General features: G+C 47.4%; 1 gene segment (V, D, J or C); it reads left to right on the top strand.

Annotated features, from left to right (window-relative positions):
- LOC108930692 (immunoglobulin mu heavy chain-like) overlaps nt 1-20,779 on the top strand; it is a 309,816-nt gene that overhangs the window by 82,902 nt on the left and 206,135 nt on the right.

Raw genomic sequence — 20,779 nt, 5'->3', positions numbered from 1 at the left:
GGCGCGGCCACCGAGCTGGAAATAGCGGAAGTTGAGCGAGTTTTAGAGAAGGTTCTCACTTTAAACCAGAAATGAATAAAATACACACACACACACACACACACACGCACACACATTTTCAATGGCAACAAATTTCCTCAGAAACAACAAGGCAGACAAACAGGGAGTTGGTGTAAAAACTCCTCAAGGCAGACAGAAGTCTTGGTTGCAATATGTCACTTAAGATACACTTTTCAGTCCCTCATCTAGAGTAACCATAGTTGAGTGTTTACCACATCATCTGCGCTAAGTTCCCTGATCTGCAGTGTATCTACATAACAAGCGGTGCCGGACCAAGGCCAGGAAGATAATGAAAGACCTCAGCCACCCGAACAACGGACTCTTCTCCCTGCTGCGTTTTGGGAAGCGTTTTCACTCCCCGAAGTCCAGCACAGAGAGAATGAGGAGGAGCTTCTTCCCGCAAGCCATTCGGGCTCTTAACCAGGACAACACCACGGAGTAGAGATGGGACTTGTATGCACAATAATCACTACCTCAGCCAAACATTGCACACACTGCACTTTTTTCTTCAGTAGTGGAGTTTACATTTACATTTGTACTGTTCTGCATTTTTCCCCTCACATATTCTCTTTTACTGTTCATTTCTATTACGTTTTCAGGGTTTTTTCTCTGTAGTGTGGTGGAGCTGTGAGCTTGGCTGGGTCTTGCTTCCTCACAGGTCTGGGGTGCGAGTCCGGGGTGCGAGTCTTGCTTGAGGTGCCTTGCGATTGACTGGCGTCCCATCCTGGGTGTGTCCCCTCCTCCTCCAGCCTTGCGCCCTGTGTTGCCTGTGTTGCCGGGTTTGGCTCCAGTTCGCCCCGATCCAACTCAGGACAAGCGGTTGTACATATCGTGTGTATGTGTATGTGTGTGTGTGTGTGTGTGTGTGTGTGTGAATTGCGATTTTTCTTCCGCCATATAAAAGACACTCAATAGTCAATAAGGACATTTTGGGAAAACTTGTAAAATAAAATATTGTTCGATTTCCTGCGAAATTCCTTGAATGCTTCTGTTACACTATTTGCTCATCAACCCAAGAACCAAATTTAGCGTTTTAAACATAAATAAAATTTGAACATACAACCGCGAAGGTATCTCTGAAATAGACATTCATGTTCATCATAATAAGGAAAGCTAATGAGCGGTACTGAGCATGAAGTAAAATCTGTTCGCGATTCTGTTACTCTCATGGCTATTTTATGCCTAAACTTTGAAGCTCGGTGAAAAAAAGTGATGGTACGTATGTTTTTCACCGGGGACACTTTCTGTACCCATTTCTGTCACTGTGTACAGTTGGAACCACAGCGAATCGATTCCGCACAAAAACCCACCGTCCGATGATCACATCAACACCGAGACAAACTGGAGGACAATCATTCACAATCTATTTAAAAATTATTGAAGACTCTCCGCTGACCCGGAGGTGTGTGTGTATGGAGATATACAGTATTAATAGGACATGATTGTTGAAAGCAAGCGGAATCAAGACACTGAAAAGCGACAATAACGAAAATCCTCGACACCATTAACTTTCACAGCATGTTCGTAAGAATTGTCCACAAACTGTTTGTTTTCACTTCAACGTGTGAAAAGTCTGAATCAGAAGTAGAACAATACAACAATGTAATCTCTAACACAGCCTCGCGTTTTCGTACGGGTGTTTATCACTGTGCTTACGGCTATTATAGTAGTAGTGGTAGTTATTACACACAGTGAGTGACACCATGATAGACGCCATAACAAAAACCCGAGTGTCCAAAAAACCCCTCTGTCCAGAATATCTGTAACCTGGCTGTCCACAAAAACAGTGTCCCGTTTCCTCCACTGATGGTACCTAATGGGTACTGTAGGAAATAAGCCCTCAGGGGGAGGCGTTCTGCTGACCACAGATTTTCCAATCACCACGGCAATGTGTCTCCAGGAGGCTGGTCAGTTGTCGGTTCTTGTCAAACTGAGATCACGCAAAATCGCAGAGTTGAGAGAAAGTTAAAGTCTGCACTGGATTACACTGGTCTATATCCGAAATGTTTCCGAAATAAATACTCGCATTTTACATTCTGGGTCACTGTGATTGTGTGAAGTAAAATTATGCTTTTCAAATATTCCTGGCGATTATAATTTATTGTTCAACCACATGATGAAAAGACTCGCGATAAGGACACTCTGGACAAACTTGTAAAATCTAAGTTTTGTTCGATCCTGTATAAAATCCCTTGAATGCAATTGTTCATTAAAAGTCTGAATCCAAAGTACGATATGCCCTGTGACACACAGCCTCGCGTTTTCGTACGGGTGTTGATCATTGTGTTTATCACAGTAACTGGGTGGACACAGTGACACAATGTCGTACAAAAACCTCAACAGCACGGCGTTCAGTTGCTTCTCCACTGGAGCCTATCGTGGAAATACGGTGTAAAGCAGGATAATCCACACACACACACACAACTGACAATTGTACAGATGACATCCGAGCGTGAAATGGACAAATGTAGTGTTCCGACACGAACATATGGTGAAATGATCTTCATAACAGAGTGTACATACAACTGCATATTGTGAATTGAGGAAATAAACTGCAATTGTGATGCAGTGAACGAGACACATGATGGAGTTTTCTACAAATATCATGTGAAACGGGTTTACGTGTACAAAGTGAATACGAGGCATTGACAGCCTTGGGATACAGGATCAGGACAGAATGCCAAGGGACTAGAACAAAGCATGATGAAGCACCCATAGTCCACAAACTTGCAACTTTTGCCAGTGGGAGCTGCTTGATTGGTCAAGTGAGGCCAGCCAGGTGTGTCAATGCAGTTAGACAGATGTTACATGATACAGCTGGTAGATAACTGGAATTCTGCTTGGGTTGTGATACACTGTGAAAAAGCCAATTTACAAAAAAAGTTCTCCAAATAAACACAGAAAAGTAAATTGAACTAAGATATTTTGATTGGAAATGTTAATGCATCATACTTAGTTAATTCAATAAATGTGTTCCTTAAATGAAGGGGGTGCGGTGGCGCAGTGGGTTGGACCACAGTCCTGCTCTCCGGTGGGTCTGGGGTTCAAGTCCCGCTTGGAGTACCTTGCGACGGACTGGCGTCCCGTCCTGGGTGTGTCCCCTTCCCCCTCCGGCCTTACGCCCTGTGTTACCGGGTAGGCTCCGGTTCCCCGTGACCCTGTAAGGGACAAGCGGTTTTGATAATGTGTGTGTGTGTGTGTGTGTGTTCCTTAAATGTTACAAACATGCAATGTTTTGTTGAGCTTATTAAGTTATTTTAGTTTTGCCTTGCACCTTCATGTTTCATAGAGTTTGAGACTTCAACTCACTTTGAAGTTTCCAAGAATTGACGTTGATGTGAAGGAGCATTTTCTGCAGAATAACAGGTATCAATCATTTTTTAAATGACTATGTTGTGCTCTTCCCAAGGTAATTGTCTAATCAAATTTAGTAGTGTTACTGATTTCGTGCACTTTTGGGTGCTTTTTGCGCACATTATTAAATTTTAAAGTTTTGAGAGAAGCTTGTCGGACAAACGGGAAAACGGCTTTAATTTTAATCGCTTGATTAATGGAAAAATTGCATGAATAATGTAATAAGTATTAAATGAGACATTTGTTCATCATATTCTTACAAAACACCCAATATACTGTATTCTGGCTAAGGCCATCCAGACGGTCTTACCGCCATTTTTTAAAAACTAAATGAAATTTGTGCACATTATTTCAACTTTTGAGAGAAGCTTGTCTGTGGGATAAACGGGAAAAAGGCTTTAATTTCAGTCGTCTGAATAATGTAACTAGTATTACATGAGACCATTTGTTCATATGTGTTGAGAGAACAGCCAATATACAATATATTTGATTCCTATATGTCCCAGGACGATATCATCATTCATTGGATGCAGGTTACCTTAAAGTACCTGTGATCAATAAGGCCTCAGTAGGAGGTCAGGCCTTTAGTTGTAGAGCACCTGAACTGTGGAATAGTCTACCAGTTACTGTAAGAAATGCCCCATCTGTCTTGTCTTCCAATCCAGACTAAAGACTTACATGTTTATTCAGGCATTCCACCTCAAAATGTAATTCCACTTGGCTGTGTTTGTTTTTACCACCTTTATACCAATGCATATTAAATTGACTTGTTTAAGTTACAAATTACTAACACATTACTATGTTCTTTCCTCTCGCTACATAAGACCTGAGGAGGCCAGAGAGTGGTAACAGACGCATCCCGTGTTGACTGAAGATGATGACCAACTGCCGTGATGGACGAGACGTATCATACTGAGCTGGGGATTCAAGCTACCATACGGCAACAATATCATTGTTACTACCCGCTGCCCTTGGGCCTGTAGTTTCAATCGAACCCTTTTCCAGGCCCCTGCTCAGCTAGATGGTCCGAGTCCACCTTCTTTCTCTTAACTTTCTTACTTTTAGTTTTGTTTCCATACAATTTTAATGTAAACAACTAAGTCCATCTGACTCGCATGCAGTCAGTTACCTCAGCTGGTTCTATACTTGGTCCTGTACTGGAGTCACACACAGTAAACTGGTTCTGTACTGGACCCCCAGAGGTTTTTTCTTTCTCGATTTTCAGTTGGAAGTTTTTGTTCTTTTTCTTTGTGACCAGTAGGCATACTTATAGCTCTATAAAAATACTATATCATGATAGTAGTCAACTGTCTTCTTTGTTTCTTATCTGATGTATTTGTTTTTCTTGCCTTATGCATGTGTTAAAGCTCTCTCTGTCACTGCATGAGAAGAGTACTCTATAAAAATTAATTGAATTGAATTGAATATACTGTATTCTGGTCCTGGCCATCCAAACAGTCTTACTACCACTAGTTGAAAAGTAAATGAGCTAGTCTAAATATCTGTATAAAAATGGGGAACATGATGAAAAGAGGACCTTTTATAAAGAAGCAGTGCATTGAAGAAGGAAAAATACTGAACAAAAGGAAGTGCAATGCAGATATTGCAAATCTTCAAATTCTGACCCAGAAGTCCACAAGACAGCTAATGTCACATATGCTTTTGTTAATAATAATTAATGAATCCATCAGGCCTATTTATACTTTATGTTCAGCCAACAAAAAATATTTTGTTCTGTGATTCATTAGGTAAACATAACTATTTATGTTGTGAGAACGCATGATTTAAACATCATCTTTTGAGTTGGGCGGATTTCACTCCCCATTTGTTGAGATAACTCAAAAGAGTGCTTGTAATGGGTTGCCTTATTATTTTAAGTTGCCTCAACTTTTTTTCTTTTAACAGTGTACTGCCCACTCCTCTAAGGGTGATCCCAACCGTTCTCTGTCAGTCGGAAGGCGTGTGTCCCCTAGGACGAGGGGCATGCCGGTCAGGGTGTGCCCTGTGAAACTCTGCAATAAGAGCCGGGTCCAGGATGTTGCAGGCAGCGACCCAAGACTATTCCTCCCTACCATGGCCCTCCAAATCCGCTAGATAATACATGGTGCCACTTCAGCATTTAGAGTCCAGAAGGACCTTGACCGAGTATGCAGCGGCACCACCAGCATCAACAGGTGGAGGGGGAAAAACTAAAGATGGGGCTTCGCAAGGTAAATATGCAGTAGGGCTTAGGCTGAGAGGCATGAAAAGTAGGGCAGATCCTCTAATGGGGAGGTAGCTGCAGCCGCTACGTGACTGGGTTGATCCATTTCACAATCCGAAAGGGTTCGATGTACCTGAGAGCTATGTCCAGGTTGATAGAACACTGTCCTGCACCTTCTGTCAGCTTTTCACTTTTGGAATGCGACAATGTATTCGAGATGGATATGTGCAAATGCCTACACAGATTCACTCCTCCTGTACCAGTCATCTCCTGCAGGAACTTCACTGGTCTCAGCTCTCCATGCAATGGGGGTGAGTAATGTAAGACACCCTGGAAAGGTGTCAGATTGGTGTCTGAGTGCATGAGTGAATTCTGTGCCTACTCTGGCCAAGGAAGAAATTGGCTCCCTGGTTTTGGCTGCAGTAGCTCCACAGATAACGCCCAATCTCTTGGTTGAAATGTTTCACTTGCTCAGTGGGACTGAGGATGATACCCAGAAGACAGGCTGACCAACCCACCTAAATGGGAAACGAAAGCCTTCCTAACTCTCAAGGTAAATTGTGGTCTCCTGTCTGATACAATATCCTTGGTAATGCCCTACAGTCGGGGGGTGCGGTGGTGCAGTGGGTTGGACTGCAGTCCTGCTCTCCGGTGGGTCTGGGGTTCAAGTCCTGCTTGGGGTGCCTTGTGGTGGACTGGCGTCCCGTCCTGGGTGTGTCCCCTCCCCCTCCGGCCTTACGCCCTGTGTTACCGGGTAGGCTCCGGTTCCCCGTGACCCCGTAAGGGACAAGCGGTTCTGAAAATGTGTGTGTGTGTGTGTGTGCCCTACAGTCTGAAGATCTGCTGAAACAATAGTTCAGCTGTTGGCAGTGGGCAGGCCTGTCAATGGAATCAACCAACAGGCTTTGCAGAATTGGTCAGTCACAGTCAGTATGGCAGTGTTCACACTGGATTTGGGTAGATCAGTGAGGAAGTCAACCACAATGTGGGACCATGGTCAACTTGGAACTGGCAGAGGTTCTAGGATCCCTGCTGGGAATTAACATGGGACCTTTGCTGGGGCACACATGGTACAAGCCATGATAAAGTCTGTTACATCCTGCTTCATGGAAGGCCACCAAAATCTTTCTGAGACCAGTTTCAAGGTTCTACTCACTCCTGGGTGCCACATGCTGGGGGAGTCATGACCCCAGTGTAGCAATTTAGAGTGTACACTGGAGGGGACATAATCCTTATCCTGAGGCCAGTTGCTGAGTCCTGGTTCCTAGCACTGGGTTTCTTGGATGTCATCCTTATAACCTTAAGGATGCCAGTTTTTCAGTAGTTAAAATTCTGCTTGTAATAACACACACACTTTCCGAACCGCTTGTCCCATACGGGGTCACGGGGAGCTGGAGCCTACCCGGCAACACAGGGTGTAAGGCCGGAGGGGGAGGGGACACACCCAGGACGGCACGCCAGTCCGTCGCAAGGCACCCCAAGCGGGACTCAAACCCCAGACCCCCTGGAGAGTAGGACCCGGTCCAACCCCTGCTTGTAATAACCAGCTGTATAAATAAATATGATTGCAAGTGAATTTGGGGGTGCGGTGGCGCAGTGGGTTGGACCACAGTCCTGCTCTGCGGTGGGTCTGGGGTTCGAGTCCCGCTTGGGGTGCTCTGCGACGGACTGGCGTCCCGTCCTGGGTGTGTCCCCTCCCCCTCCGGCCTTACGCCCTGTGTTACCGGGTTGGCTCCGGTTCCCCGTGACCCCGTATGGGACAAGCGGTTCTGAAAATATGTGTGTGTGCAAGTGAATTTACCTAAATTTGACAGCAAAGAAGTATTTAATGAATAAATGGTCAATTATTTTTTCCTATTATTACTATTGTTATTATTATTATTAAGGGGGCGCTCTGTGTCAGGTCTGGGCTTTGAGTCCTGCTTGGGGTGCCTTGTGATGGACTGGTGTCCCGTCCTGGGTGTGTCCCCGTGCCCTGTGTTGCTGGGTTAGGCTCCGGCTTGCCGCAACCCTGCTCGGGACAAGCGGCTTCATCTAATGTGTGTGTGTGTGATTTAAAATCTCTGGGCTAAAATGCTCAAAGTGTAAAATGCTTTGGCAAATGTGTCCTTAGCAACCAAAGCTTCCTCAACACATAATAACATGGCCTTTTGGGACAGGCAAGCGAAATACAAATAGAAACCCATTGCCACAGGAAGTGGTGACAGCATGGAAGCACGTTAGAAAAATGTGCACTAATGTAACCATCTCATATATGACACAACCATTATAATGAAGTTCAGTGTTAAACTGTTACACATTAGACAAAGTAAAGAAAAAAGACAACATAACTCTTTTACTATTCCCTGTTCTGTTAATAGCAGGCCAGGCAATAGAACTACAATATATAAATGTATATATATTAAACTCTGTAAAATATTTATTGATACATTGCTGCCTAACAGTGAGACTAAGAGACTCACAAAATACTTGTGTAACTCACGTCAGTACTACTCCTCCGTGAACCGCCACCTTACCGTGGTGGAGGGGTTTGAGTGCCTGAATGAGTCCAGGAGCTATGTTGTCTGGGGCTATATGCCCCTGGTAGGGTCTCCCATGGCAGACAGGTCCTGGATGACAGACGAGACAAAGCGCGGTTCAAAAACCCCTTATGAAGAAAAAATCAAGGCTTCCGTTTACCCCACCCGGTATGGGGTCACCGGGGCCCCACCCTGGAGCCAGGCCTGGGGGGGGGGGGGGCTCGCATGCGAGCGCCTGGTGGCCAGGTCTATGCCCATGGGGCCTGGCCGGGCTCAGCCCGAAGCCATGACGTGGAGCCGCTCTTTGGTGGGCTCACCACCTGCCGGAGAAACCGTAAGGGGCCGGCGCATTGCGATTTGGGCGGTGGACGGGGCCGAGTGCCCGGCCGACCCAAACCTCGGGCGCCAACTCTGGTTTTTGGGACTTGGAATGTCACCTCACTGGTGGGGAAGGAGCCTGAGCTGGTGTGGGAAGTTGAGAGATACCGTCTAGATATAGTCGGGCTCACTTCCACTCACAGCTTGGGTTCTGGAACCACTCTTCTCGATCAAGGGTGGACTCTCCACTATTCTAGCGTTGCCCAAGGTGAGAGGCGGCGGGCGGGTGTGGGCTTATTAATAGCCCCCCAGTTCAGCTGCCATGTGTTGGAGTCTACCCCGGTGAATGAGAGGGTCGTCTCCCTACGCCTTCGGGTCAGGGAACGGTCTCTCACTGTCGTTTGTGCTTATGCGCCTAGCGGCAGTGTAGAGTACCCGGCCTTTTTAGAGTCCCTGGGGGGCGTGCTGGAAAGCGCTCCCACTGGGGACTCTGTCGTTCTACTGGGGGACTTTAACGCCCACGTGGGCAGCGACAGTGATACCTGGAGGGGCGTGATTGGGAGGAACGGCCTCCCTGATCTGAACCCGAGCGGTGAGTTGTTATTGGATTTCTGTGCTAGTCGCGGTTTATCCATAACGAACACCATGTTCATGCATAAGGGTGTCCATCAGTGCACTTGGCACCAGGACACCCTAGGTCGGAGGTCGATGATCGACTTTGTAGTCGTTTCTTCTGACCTTCGGCCATATGTCTTGGACACTCGGGTGAAGAGAGGGGCTGAGCTGTCAACTGATCACCACCTGGTGGTGAGTTGGATTCGATGGCGGGGGAGAAAGCTGGACAGACCTGGCAGGCCCAAACGCATAGTGAGGGTCTGTTGGGAACGTTTGGCAGAGGCCCCTGTCAGAGAGGTCTTCAACTCCCACCTCCGACAGAGCTTCAACCAGGTCCCGAGGGAGGTGGGGGACATCGAGTCCGAATGGACTATGTTCCGCACCTTCATTGTCGGGGCGACGGTTCGGAGCTGCGGCCGTAAGGTCTCCGGCGCCTGTCGCAGCGGCAATCCCCGAACACGGTGGTGGACACCGGAAGTAAGGGATGCCGTCAAGCTGAAAAAGGAGTTCTATTGGGCCTGGCTGGCTCATGGGACTCCTGAAGCAGCTGACGGGTACCGACGGGCCAAACGGAGCGCGGCTCTGGCAGTCGCCGCGGCAAAAACTCGGGCTTAGGAGGAGTTCGGTGAGGCCATGGAGGAAGACTTTCGGTCGGCCTCAAAGAGATTCTGGCAAACTCTCCGGCGACTCAGAGGGGGGAAGCGGTGTTCCACAAACACTGTTTACAGTGGAAGTGGTGCGCTGCTGACCTCAGCTGAGGATGTCCTCGGGCGGTGGAAGGAGTACTTTGAGGATCTCCTCAATCCCTCCGACACGCCTTCCGTAGAGGAAGCTGAGGCTGGGGACTTGGAGGGGGACTCGTCCATTACCCTGGCTCAAGTTGCTGAGGTAGTCAAAAAACTCCTCGGTGGCAAGGCTCCGGGGGTGGATGAGATCCGCCGCGAGTTTCTCAAGTCTCTGGATGTTGTGGGGCTGTCTTGGCTGACACGCCTCTGCAGCATCGCGTGGAGTTCGGGAACGGTGCCTCTGGACTGGCAGACCGGGGTGGTGGTCCCTCTTTTTAAGAAGGGGGACCGGAGATTGTGTTCCAACTACAGGGGGATCACACTCCTTAGCCTCCCTGGGAAAGTCTATGCCAGGGTACTGGAAAGGAGAATCCGACCGATAGTCGAACCTCGGATTCAGGAGGAGCAATGCGGTTTTCGCCCTGGCTGTGGAACACTGGACCAGCTCTATACCCTTACTAGGGTGCTGGAGGGTTTGTGGGAGTTTGCCCAACCAGTCCATACGTGTTTTGTGGACTTGGAGAAGGCATTCGACCGTGTCCCTCGTGGCATCCTATGGGGGGTACTTCGGGATTATGGGGTTCGGGGCTTGCTGCTACGGCTGTTCGTTCCCTGTATGACCGGAGCAGGAGCTTGGTTCGCATTGCCGGCAGTAAGTCAGACCTGTTCCCGGTGCATGTTGGACTCCGCCAGGGCTGCCCTTTGTCACCGATTCTGTTCATTATCTTTATGGACAGAATTTCTGGGCGCAGTCAGGGAACAGAGGGTGTCTGTTTTGGTGGCCGCAAGATCTCGTCTCTGCTTTTTGCGGACGATGTGGTCCTGTTGGCTTCATCAAGTCAAGACTTGCAGCGTGCACTAGGGAGGGTTGCAGCCGAGTGCGAGGCGGCGGGGATGAGAATCAGCACCTCCAAATCCGAGGCCATGGTTCTCAGTCGGAAAAAGGTGGATTGCTCCCTCCGGGTTAGGGGGGAGTTGCTCCCTCAAGTGGAGGAGTTTAAGTATCTCGGGGTCTTGATCACGAGTGAGGGAAAAATGGAGCGGCAGGTTGACAGACGGATCGGTGCGGCGTCCGCAGTAATGCGGTCATTGTACCGGTCTGTTGTGGTGAAGAGGGAGCTGAGTCGTAAGGCGAAGCTCTCAATTTACCGGTCGATCTACGTTCCTACCCTCACCTATGGTCATGAACTCTGGATCATGACCGAAAGAATGAGATCGCGGATACAAGCGGCAGAAATGAGTTTCCTCCGCAGAGTGGCTGGGTGCACCCTTAGGGATAGGGTGAGGAGCTCAGTCACCCGGGAGGAGCTCGGAGTAGAGCCGCTGCTCCTCCGCATCGAGAGGAGCCAGTTGAGGTGGCTCGGGCATCTGTTCCGGATGCCTCCTGGACGCCTCCCTGGGGAGGTGTTCCGGGCTTGTCCCACTGGGAGGAGGCCTCGGGGCAGACCCAAGACACGTTGGAGAGACTATGTCTCCCGGCTGGCCTGGGAACGCCTTGGGGTTCCCCCAGAGGAAGTGGAGGAGGTCTGCGGGGAGAGGGAAGTCTGGAGGACTCTGCTCGGACTGCTGCCCCCGCGACCCAGTCCCGGATAAAAGCGGAGGAAGATGGATGGATGGATTAAAGAGGATTTGACTGTATGGACCTATGTATCTGGGAGAATTACTTTTGCAAATGTTAGGATGAATATTTTACCTGGGCATTCTCAGGCAGTATTGTGGTGCAGCAGGTAGTAGTAGTGCTGTTTCACAGCTCCTGGGTTGTTCAAGCGTAAGGTTGAATACAACTCACTGTGTAGAGTTTTCATATTTGTTGGGGTTTTCTTCCACAGTCCAAAGACACATATTTTCAACTTTAATGAGACTTCTTAAAGAATTAGAAAACTTTATTTCATGATTTGCCTGGAAGAATCTGAAAGAATATAAAGCACAGTACTAAACTGAATTCAGAGTTTTTCCAACGTAAGACATGCATGGTGCATCTTCACCAAATGTGGGATCTTATTGTTGGACTATGCAAATTCAGCAAATACTTAGCTGGTTCCAAGTAAAGGTGGGTTAGGTTCCAAGATGAAAAGATCACATTCCTCTCTCCTAGCCTGGATACATTATGAGACAGCCGGGGATCTCAACTGGACTGTTACGGTTTCTTTTTGCTCTTAACCGAGATCTTGTAGCGTCCGGACAGGAGTCCGACACGGACGCGCGTTGCTATTACGTCCAAACACAGACGAAATACAAAAATGACCTCACGTGCAGTGTGATGTTAAAAGTGCACTGTACGTATTGTAAGACACTCGGTGGAAGTGAAACAGGAAACACGAAACCAGGAAACACACACGGTGTTTGAACTACGGTGAACAGTGAAACGCTACTCTGTGAGTATGACCGCAACCCCGAGACGTGACGAAATACCGGACTGGAACGATGCACCAGGACTGGAGAACAAGAGGCAGGAACTGACGGGACGGGCACTCGGGACTGGAACATGCACACCTAGGAAACAGACTGTGGGAACAAGAGACTACGAATCGCCAAGAGAGCACAATAGAACAGCTGATTAAGAATCCGCAAGTAGTTCTGCTCCGCTGGCTCCTTTTATACCTCCATGTCCTACGAGACTGTGAGGTGATACGTGAGCGTTAACTAGCGGCACTGAGTGGCACCGCCTCTGACCAGGTGGGGCAGTGACCCCGTGGGACGTGACAGATCTCCCCCTAACATCTGGACATCACACGACCACTGACGTATTACAGCAATATAAGTTGTGAGAATTGAAATGCAGATTGTAAATAAAAATGCACAGGGCAGAGTAACAAGTGAAGTGCACGAGTGATACGACAAACACAGGAGAAAGATACTCAAGTGTTCTTACAGGGGCAATAAGTGGAACGGGCATACCGGAATGGGAACAGAAATGTACAGAGAACGAGAGTCTGAGAAAACAGTTAAACACACACACACACACACACTTTCCAAACCGCTTGTCCCATTTGGGGTCACGGGGAACCAGAGCCCACCCAGCAACACAGGGAGTAAGGCCAGAAGGGGAGGGGACACACCCAGGACAGGACACCAGTCCATCGCAAGGGACCCCAAGTGGGACTCGAACCCCACTGGAAAGCAGGACCCAGTCCAGCCCACTGCGCCACCACACCCGACAGATAAACAGACAAAGATATTTTGCTGAACACAGACAGGGCTATGTAGTGCTGATCAATAATCCTTCACCCCTTTTAAAGGGCTGGTCAGTAATTTGGAAACCGGTGTGCTGACAGGGGTAGACGGACCTGGTGTTCGAGTGTTTCCTCATATTCATTCAAAGTGTTCTTCTGGGTTTTGACATTCCCCTTAACAATTTGACAAATTTAGCTCCTTGAATGGATGTGTATGGGGTGGTGGCCAAACATTCAATTGCAAATCAAATGTAAACAATCTAAAAAATAACTAAGCCTCAGTAAAACTGATGCAGGGAGTGTGGTGGCACAGCAGATTTGGCTGGGTCCTGCTCTCCGGTGGGTCTGGGGTTCGAGTCCTGCTTGGGGTGCCTTGCGATGGACTGGCGTCCCATCCTGGGTGTGTCCCCTCCTCCTCCGGCCTTACGCCCTGTGTTGCCAGGTTAGGCTCTGGCTCCCCGCGACCCCGAATGGGGCAAGCAGTCCGGAAAATGTGTGTGTGTGTCACGGTGACACCATTATGCCATAACGAAAACCTGAGTGTCCAAAAAACCCGTATGTACAGAATACCTTCCTGTCCACAAGAAACAGTGTCCCGTTTCCTCTAAAGATGGAATCTAATGGGTTCCGTTGGAATTAAGAAGAGGGAGGCGTCATGCTGACCGCAGGCAGGTTTCCAATCACCGCGTCTCCAGGCGGCTGGTCAGTTATCGATTCTTGTCAAACGGGAGTCACGCGCAGGATCGCGGAGTTGAAAGAAAGTCTGCTATTGATTATGGGGTTTTTAAACCTTTTCCGGCGAGGACTTGATATAGAAGACGCGATACGGACACTTTGGAAAAACTTGTCAATTCAAGTTACGTGTCCCATAGGGGGGTGCGGTGGTGCAGTGGCGCAGTGGGTTGGACCGAGCAGAAACTAGTGTGTGTGTGAATTTATCTTAATAGGTCCTTGTGTTACTGAGCCACACAGCATCAGGGAAATTCGCAATAAATGGAACAAAACACAAACAAACACACACACACACACACACACACACACACACACACTTTCAGAACCGCTTGTACCAGACGGCATCGCGGGAACCGGAGCCTACCCAGCAACACAGGGCGTGAGGCTGGAGAGGGAGGGGACACACCCAGGACAGGACGCCAGTCCATCGCAAGGCACACCAAGTGGGACTCGAACCCCAGGCCCACAGGAGAGCAGCACCCGGTCCAACCCACTGCGCCTTTAAGATAAGTATTTAAATCTAAATATAAAAAACGCGAAAAGACATTTGATGTTTAACACAAAGAAAGCTAATGAGCGGTGCGGACCACGAAATGAGAAATTCGTCGCGATTCTGTTACTCTCATGGCTATTTTGTACAACATCCCTTAAGGCTTAAGCTTCAAAAGCTCAGTGAAGATCGTGACGGTACGTGTGTGTTTGTGTTTGACCGGGGACGCGAGCAGTGTTTTACCCGTTTTTGTCACCGTGTACAGCTGGAACCAGCGAATCGATTTCGTACAAAAACCCCACGTACTCTCAACAACGAGACATTAACTGGAGGTCATTTTCAAACATTGGAGACTCTCCGCTGACCCGGAGGTGTGTCTCTGTGTGTGTGTATGTGGATAATACACTAAATAGGACATATTAAAAGCAATCGGAATCAAGACGCTGGAAATGGACAAATGACGAAAATCCTCGACACTCTTAAATTTCACAGGATGTTAGTAGTAAGAATTGTGCACAAACTGTTCGTTTTCACTTCAACGTGTGAAAAGTCTGATTCAGAAAACAATGACCTGTAACAGCCTCGCGTTTTCGTACGGGTGTTTATCACTGTGTGTCATACTTATGGTGGTTACAGTGACACCATGACAGACGCCATAACAAAAACCCGAGTGTCCAAAAAAACCCTCTGTCTATAATACCTGGCTGTCTACAAAAACACAGCGTCCCGTTTCCTACACTGATGGTACCTAATGGGTCCTGTAGGAAATAAGCCTTAGGGGGAGGTGTCCTGCTGACCACAGGTTTTCCGATCACCATGGCAACGTGTCTCCAGGCGGCGGGTCGATGTCGGTTCTTGGCAAACGGGTTACGCGCATAATCGCAGAGCTGAGAGAAAGTCTGCACTCGATTAAACTGGTCGCATGAGCCCGAGATAAGACAAAGACTTCCTTCTTTTCAATCAAACCATGTTGCTGTGTAACAGTGTCTGGTGTGTTACTGTATTTGATTTTAATTTGTTTTTACCCTCGTAACCATGGCACCAAAAATGTGATGCGAGTGATGGTGATGCATCAAAGAAAAGGAAAACGATCACGACTGAAACTAAAGTGGAAACAATAAAGCGATTGGGAAGTGAAATGAAAGTTTCTTTAATGTTTTAATAATATCCATACACACTACTTCTCTTTCTCTCTCTCTACTAATTATGAATACCTGTAGCTGTCACACAACCATGCCCGCACCTCAACCAGCAGCACTGGGCTAAAAGACACTTCTAAACCTCTTCTCAGTTGCAGAATCTCACTCCCCTCGTCTACCTTAAGCCACCTCGCTTTGTTCTTCAGAGTTCTGTTCCTCATCGTTTCCCACTCTCGTTCTACATCTCTTTGATAAGAACCGCTCGCCTTGTCCCTCGACCACGATTTCGGAACCTCGCTTCTCTTAGTTCGCCCGTCCCCGACCACGAGAACACGTCTAGTCCGGCTGTTTCATTCTGAATGAACGATCCCTGGATCCAGCCTCCTCCGTGTCCTCTGTTCAAAAAACCCCTCTGTCCAGAATACCTGCCTGTCCACAAAAAAAGTGTCCCGTTCCCTCCAGAGATAGAACCTAACTGTCCCGTTGGAATTAAGACCTCAGAGGGAGGCGTCCTGTCGACTGCAGGGTTTCCAATCACCATGGCAACGCGTGTCCGGGCGGCTGGTCAGTCATTTTGGAACAACTTTAAAGTTGTGTTCGATTCAGTGGGAATTTTCTTGAATCACATAACTCATTAACACAAAAACCTAAAAATTTGGTGTGTTCAAACAGGAATAAGACTTAAAACATAAAACGGGAAGAAAGGTTTCTCTGAAAAAAAACATTTCATCATGTTTAATACAAGGAAAGCAAATGAGTTGTACTGACCACGAAATTAAATGTTCGCGATTCTGTTACTATTATGGCTGTTTTACACAGTGTTCCTGAAGCTTTTAAACTCGTCGGTGTGTCTGTGTGTGTGTGGAGATAATACACTACAAATACTAGACATACCGAGAGCAACTGGAATTAAGACGCTGGAAATGGACAAATAGCGAAAATTCTCGACATCATTAACTCACACAGTAATAAGAATTGTCCACAAATTGTTCGTTTTCACGTCAACGTGTGAACAGTGTGAATCAAAGTAAGACATTGTGACCTGACACAGCCTCGCGTTTTCGTACGGGTGTTTACCACAGTGTGTATTATGATTATGATAGTTACAGTGACACCATGATAGACGCCATAACAAAAACCCGAGTGTCCAAAAAAAACCCCTCTGTCTATAATACCTGGCTGTCTACAAAAACTCAGTGTCCCGTTTCCTACACTGATGGGACCTAATGGGTGCTGTAGGAAATAAGCCTTCAGGGGAGGCGTCCTGCTGTCCACAGATTTTCCAATCACCATGGCAACGTGTCTCCAGGCGACCGGTCGATGTCGGTTCTTGAAACGGGGGTTACGCGCGGCATGGTCGCAGGTTGAGAGAAAGTCTGCACTCGATTAAACTGGTCAAGAGCCAAAATGTTTCCGAAATAAATACGTAGTCGCACTTTACTATATCTGGCTCGCTGTGAGCTAAAATTATGCTTAAAACTGTTGATTGGCCAGTCTTCAAGATATACTACTGAGTGAGTATACATGGCGCGGCCACCGAGCTGGAAATAGCGGAAGTTAAGCGAGTTTTAGAGAAGGTTCTTACTTTAAACCAGAAATGAATAAAATACAAAATGATAATAAAATATTAGTTGTAACTATCTATCATATTGTTGTTGGTCAGATGGTTAGAAGAAGGACGCACGGACACCGTTTACTACGAACGTTTATTGAAACATCAGTATAGCAGTACATAACTGTACATAGCAGTACTGTTTGGTGGATTGGTATCCTGTTGTGGGTGTATCCCCTGCCCCTCAGGCCACGTGCCTTGTTTTGCCAGGTACCTCTCCAGCTCACCACGACCGCTCGGGAGAAGCAGTTGTAGGCAATGAATGGGTAGATGCCACATTCACAATAAACCAGACTACACACCCCTTTTTTTTCAATGATTACTTCAATATGCAATGATGTGCTCCAAGTCATAAAATGAGCAATTAAACAGAGCGACTTAACATAGACATAAAAACCCTATACACCAAACATGAAACACAACACTTGCATTTATCAAAGTGTTATCATAGTGGTTGCGGTGTCTTGTGAGCGTGAAAAGATGTGTTTTACGTACCTAAGGATGGAGAATCTGCCACAATCCTGTGGGGTTACAGCCAATACAGGCCTTCCCACTTCTCTTTGGCATCTAAGTAAGCTCATTACATGACATCCTTCTCCATCCTAAATGTTTGGTCATCCCGGATTTTATGGTACACACCCTGGACGCCCAAGTATACCCCCGTCTGGACCAGCTGGGTTCTTGCATTCCAAAGCATTTGCTTGGCAATGCTGATCACCAGCCATGTCTGGGAAGCTGTTACCTTCTCAGTGCCAGGGTTCCATCCCCTCAAGACTTTATGGTACGTCACAACCATGTGCGGATCGATCTTCCTGCACAGGTGAGTCGCCAAACGCCAAACCTCTCGCACCTGTCCGCAGTTCCAGATTGCACACACAAGAGTTTCGCTCTTGCTGCACTGGAGTCACAAACAGAGTGGGTGACTTCTCAATTAACACCTGCACAGGACCAGTTTGACTGGCAACTTACTTAGTAAACAATGCCAGTTCAAGTCTTGCAGATGGTGGGGTAGCCCCTATTGCTGAATCCTGGCCCACGTGCCTTCCCTGAGTCCTAGAAGAATTCGAGTTCCCCATTTTCCTGCTCAAACATCACACTGCCCAGTAACACACATCATTAGAATATTATAAGTGGCGACTTCATGATTCAAAGACAAATCTTAAAGCTGTTTTGTTACATAATGGCAATGTTTAGCCATCTGTTCCAGTTGGTCATCCAGTCTGTATGAAGGAAATTTATGACAACATGAAACATCACCAGAGGCTTTGTGGTGACTTCAAGGTTGTTGCTCTCTTGCATGGTCTGTACATGGGACACACACACACACACACACACACACACACTCTGAACAGCGTGTTCCAAGCAGGGTCGTAGCGAGCCGGAGCCTAAACCTGCAACACAGCATGCAAGGCTGGAGGGGGAAGGGATACACACCCAGGATGGGAGGCCAAACTGCCACAGGGGCACCCCCTGTGGGACTTGAACCCCAGACCCACCAGAGAGCAGACACAGGCCAAACATGCTGTGCCACATGCCCCCCCTTCATACACAAAATATTGCTGTTTTATCTGTGAATGGGATGGTCGTTCCACTGCATGGCAAGAAAAGGATGGTTTGGGAAGCCTTCAGGTCAATGGCAACAAATTTCCTCAGAAACAACAAGGCAGACAAACAGGGAGTTGGTGTAAAAACTCCTCAAGGCAGACAGAAGTCTTGGTTGCAATATGTCACTTAAGATATACTTTTCAGTCCATCATCTAGAGTAACCGTAGTTGAGTATTTACCACATCATTTGCGCTAAGCTCCCTGATCTGCAGTGTATCTACATAACAAGCGGTGCTGGACCAAGGCCAGGAAGATAATGAAAGACCTCAGCCACCCGAACAATGGACTCTTCTTCCTGCTGCATTTTGGGAAGCGTTTTCACTCCTCGAAGTCCAACACAGAGAGAATGAGGAGGAGCTTCTTCCCGCAAGCCATTCGGGCTCTTAACCAGGACAACACCACGGAGTAGAGATGGGACTTGTATGCACAATAATCACTACCTTAGCCAAACATTGCATGGCACAACAATTTCGCACAACATTGCACACACTGCGTTTTTTTCTTTAGTAGTGGAGTTTACATTTACATTTGTACTGTTCTGCATTTTTCCCCTCACATATTCTCTTTTACTGTTCATTTCTATTACGTTTTCAGGGTTTTTTCTCTGTAGTGTGGTGGAGCTGTGAGCTTGGCTGGGTCTTGCTTCCTCACAGGTCTGGGGTGCGAGTCCGGGGTGCGAGTCTTGCTTGAGGTGCCTTGCGATTGACTGGCGTCCCATCCTGGGTGTGTCCCCTCCCCCTCCAGTCTTGCGCCCGGTGTTGCCGGGTTTGGCTCCGATTCGCCCCGATCCCACTCGGGGAAAGCGGTTGTACACATTGTGTGTGTGTGTGCGTGCGTGCGTGCGTGTGTGTGTGTGTGTGAATTGTGATTTTTGTTCAACCACATGACATAAAAGACTCTCGATAAGGTCACTTTGGGAAAGCTTTTAAAATCAAATATTGTTCGATTTCCTGCGAAATTCCTTGATTGCTTTTGTTACACTAATGTATGTACACTAATGTAATGAAATTTGTTCGCGATTCTGTTACTCTCATGGCTATTTTATCCCTTAAACTTTGAAAGCTCGGTTAAAAACGTGATGGTATGGATATGTTTCATCGGTGACACTTTTGTACCTGTTTCTGTCACTGTGTACAGCTGGAACCACAGCGAATCGATTACGCACAAAAACCCACGTCTACTGATCAAATCAACACCGAGACAAACTGGAGGACAATTTAACCTCCGCTGATCCGGAGATGTGTGCGTGTGTGTGTATGGAGATAATACACCATAAATATGGGACGTATTAAAAGAACCGGAACGAAGACGCTGAAAATGAACACCGAAAATCCTCGACATCATTATTTGATTAAGTTTCAACTATGTTGAAAAGTCTGAATGAAAAGTAATACAATGAATGTGACCTGTAACACAGCCTCGAGTTTTCGTACGGGTTTTTATCACCGTGATATGGGGTACGGTGGGGTGGACACAGTGACACAGTGTCGTACAAGAACCTCGTAATAGCACAGCGTTCAGTCGTTTGTCCGCTGCAGAGTTGCGTTGGTCCGGAGCCTGTCGGAGTCGTGGAAATAGGTTGAGAAGTAGGATAATTCCTGGATGGATCACTAATCCATCCTAGGGCAATCACACACACACACCCACAGACATATTTAAGGACAGTTTACAACCGGCAACCTACCCGAAAGAGGGAGAATGGGATTGTAACTTTAAGGATTTTTTTTTTCCCCCTTAAACTTTATTTAATAACGACAAACCAACACACACACACACACACACACTTTCAGAACCGCTTGTCCCATATGGGGTTGCGGGGAACCGGAGCCTACCCGGCAACACAGGGCGCAAGGCTGGAGGGGGAGGGGACACACCCAGGAAGGGACACCAGTCCATCTCAAGGCACCCCAAGCGGGACTCGAACCCCAGACCCACCCGAGACCAGGACTGCAGTCCAACCCACTGCGCCACCGCACCCCCTACCACAACCAAAACAATACATTAAAATCCACAATCCAACAAACCCAATATCATTTTCCTACAGTTGGTCAACAAAGTTACTAAGCAACCATTACATAGAACACATTGTCAAGGCAAAGTCTTTCCCATAACAATCCCTTTCTGGCTTCAAAAAAATATAACTGACCCATGTCTTCCCCACACCAACATACCCA

Source organism: Scleropages formosus, chromosome 3, assembly GCF_900964775.1.
Source record: "Scleropages formosus chromosome 3, fSclFor1.1, whole genome shotgun sequence".
NCBI classification, from domain to species: Eukaryota; Metazoa; Chordata; class Actinopteri; order Osteoglossiformes; family Osteoglossidae; genus Scleropages; species Scleropages formosus.
Note: the sequence above shows the minus strand (reverse complement) of the source record. Positions and strands in the feature narration are given on the sequence as shown.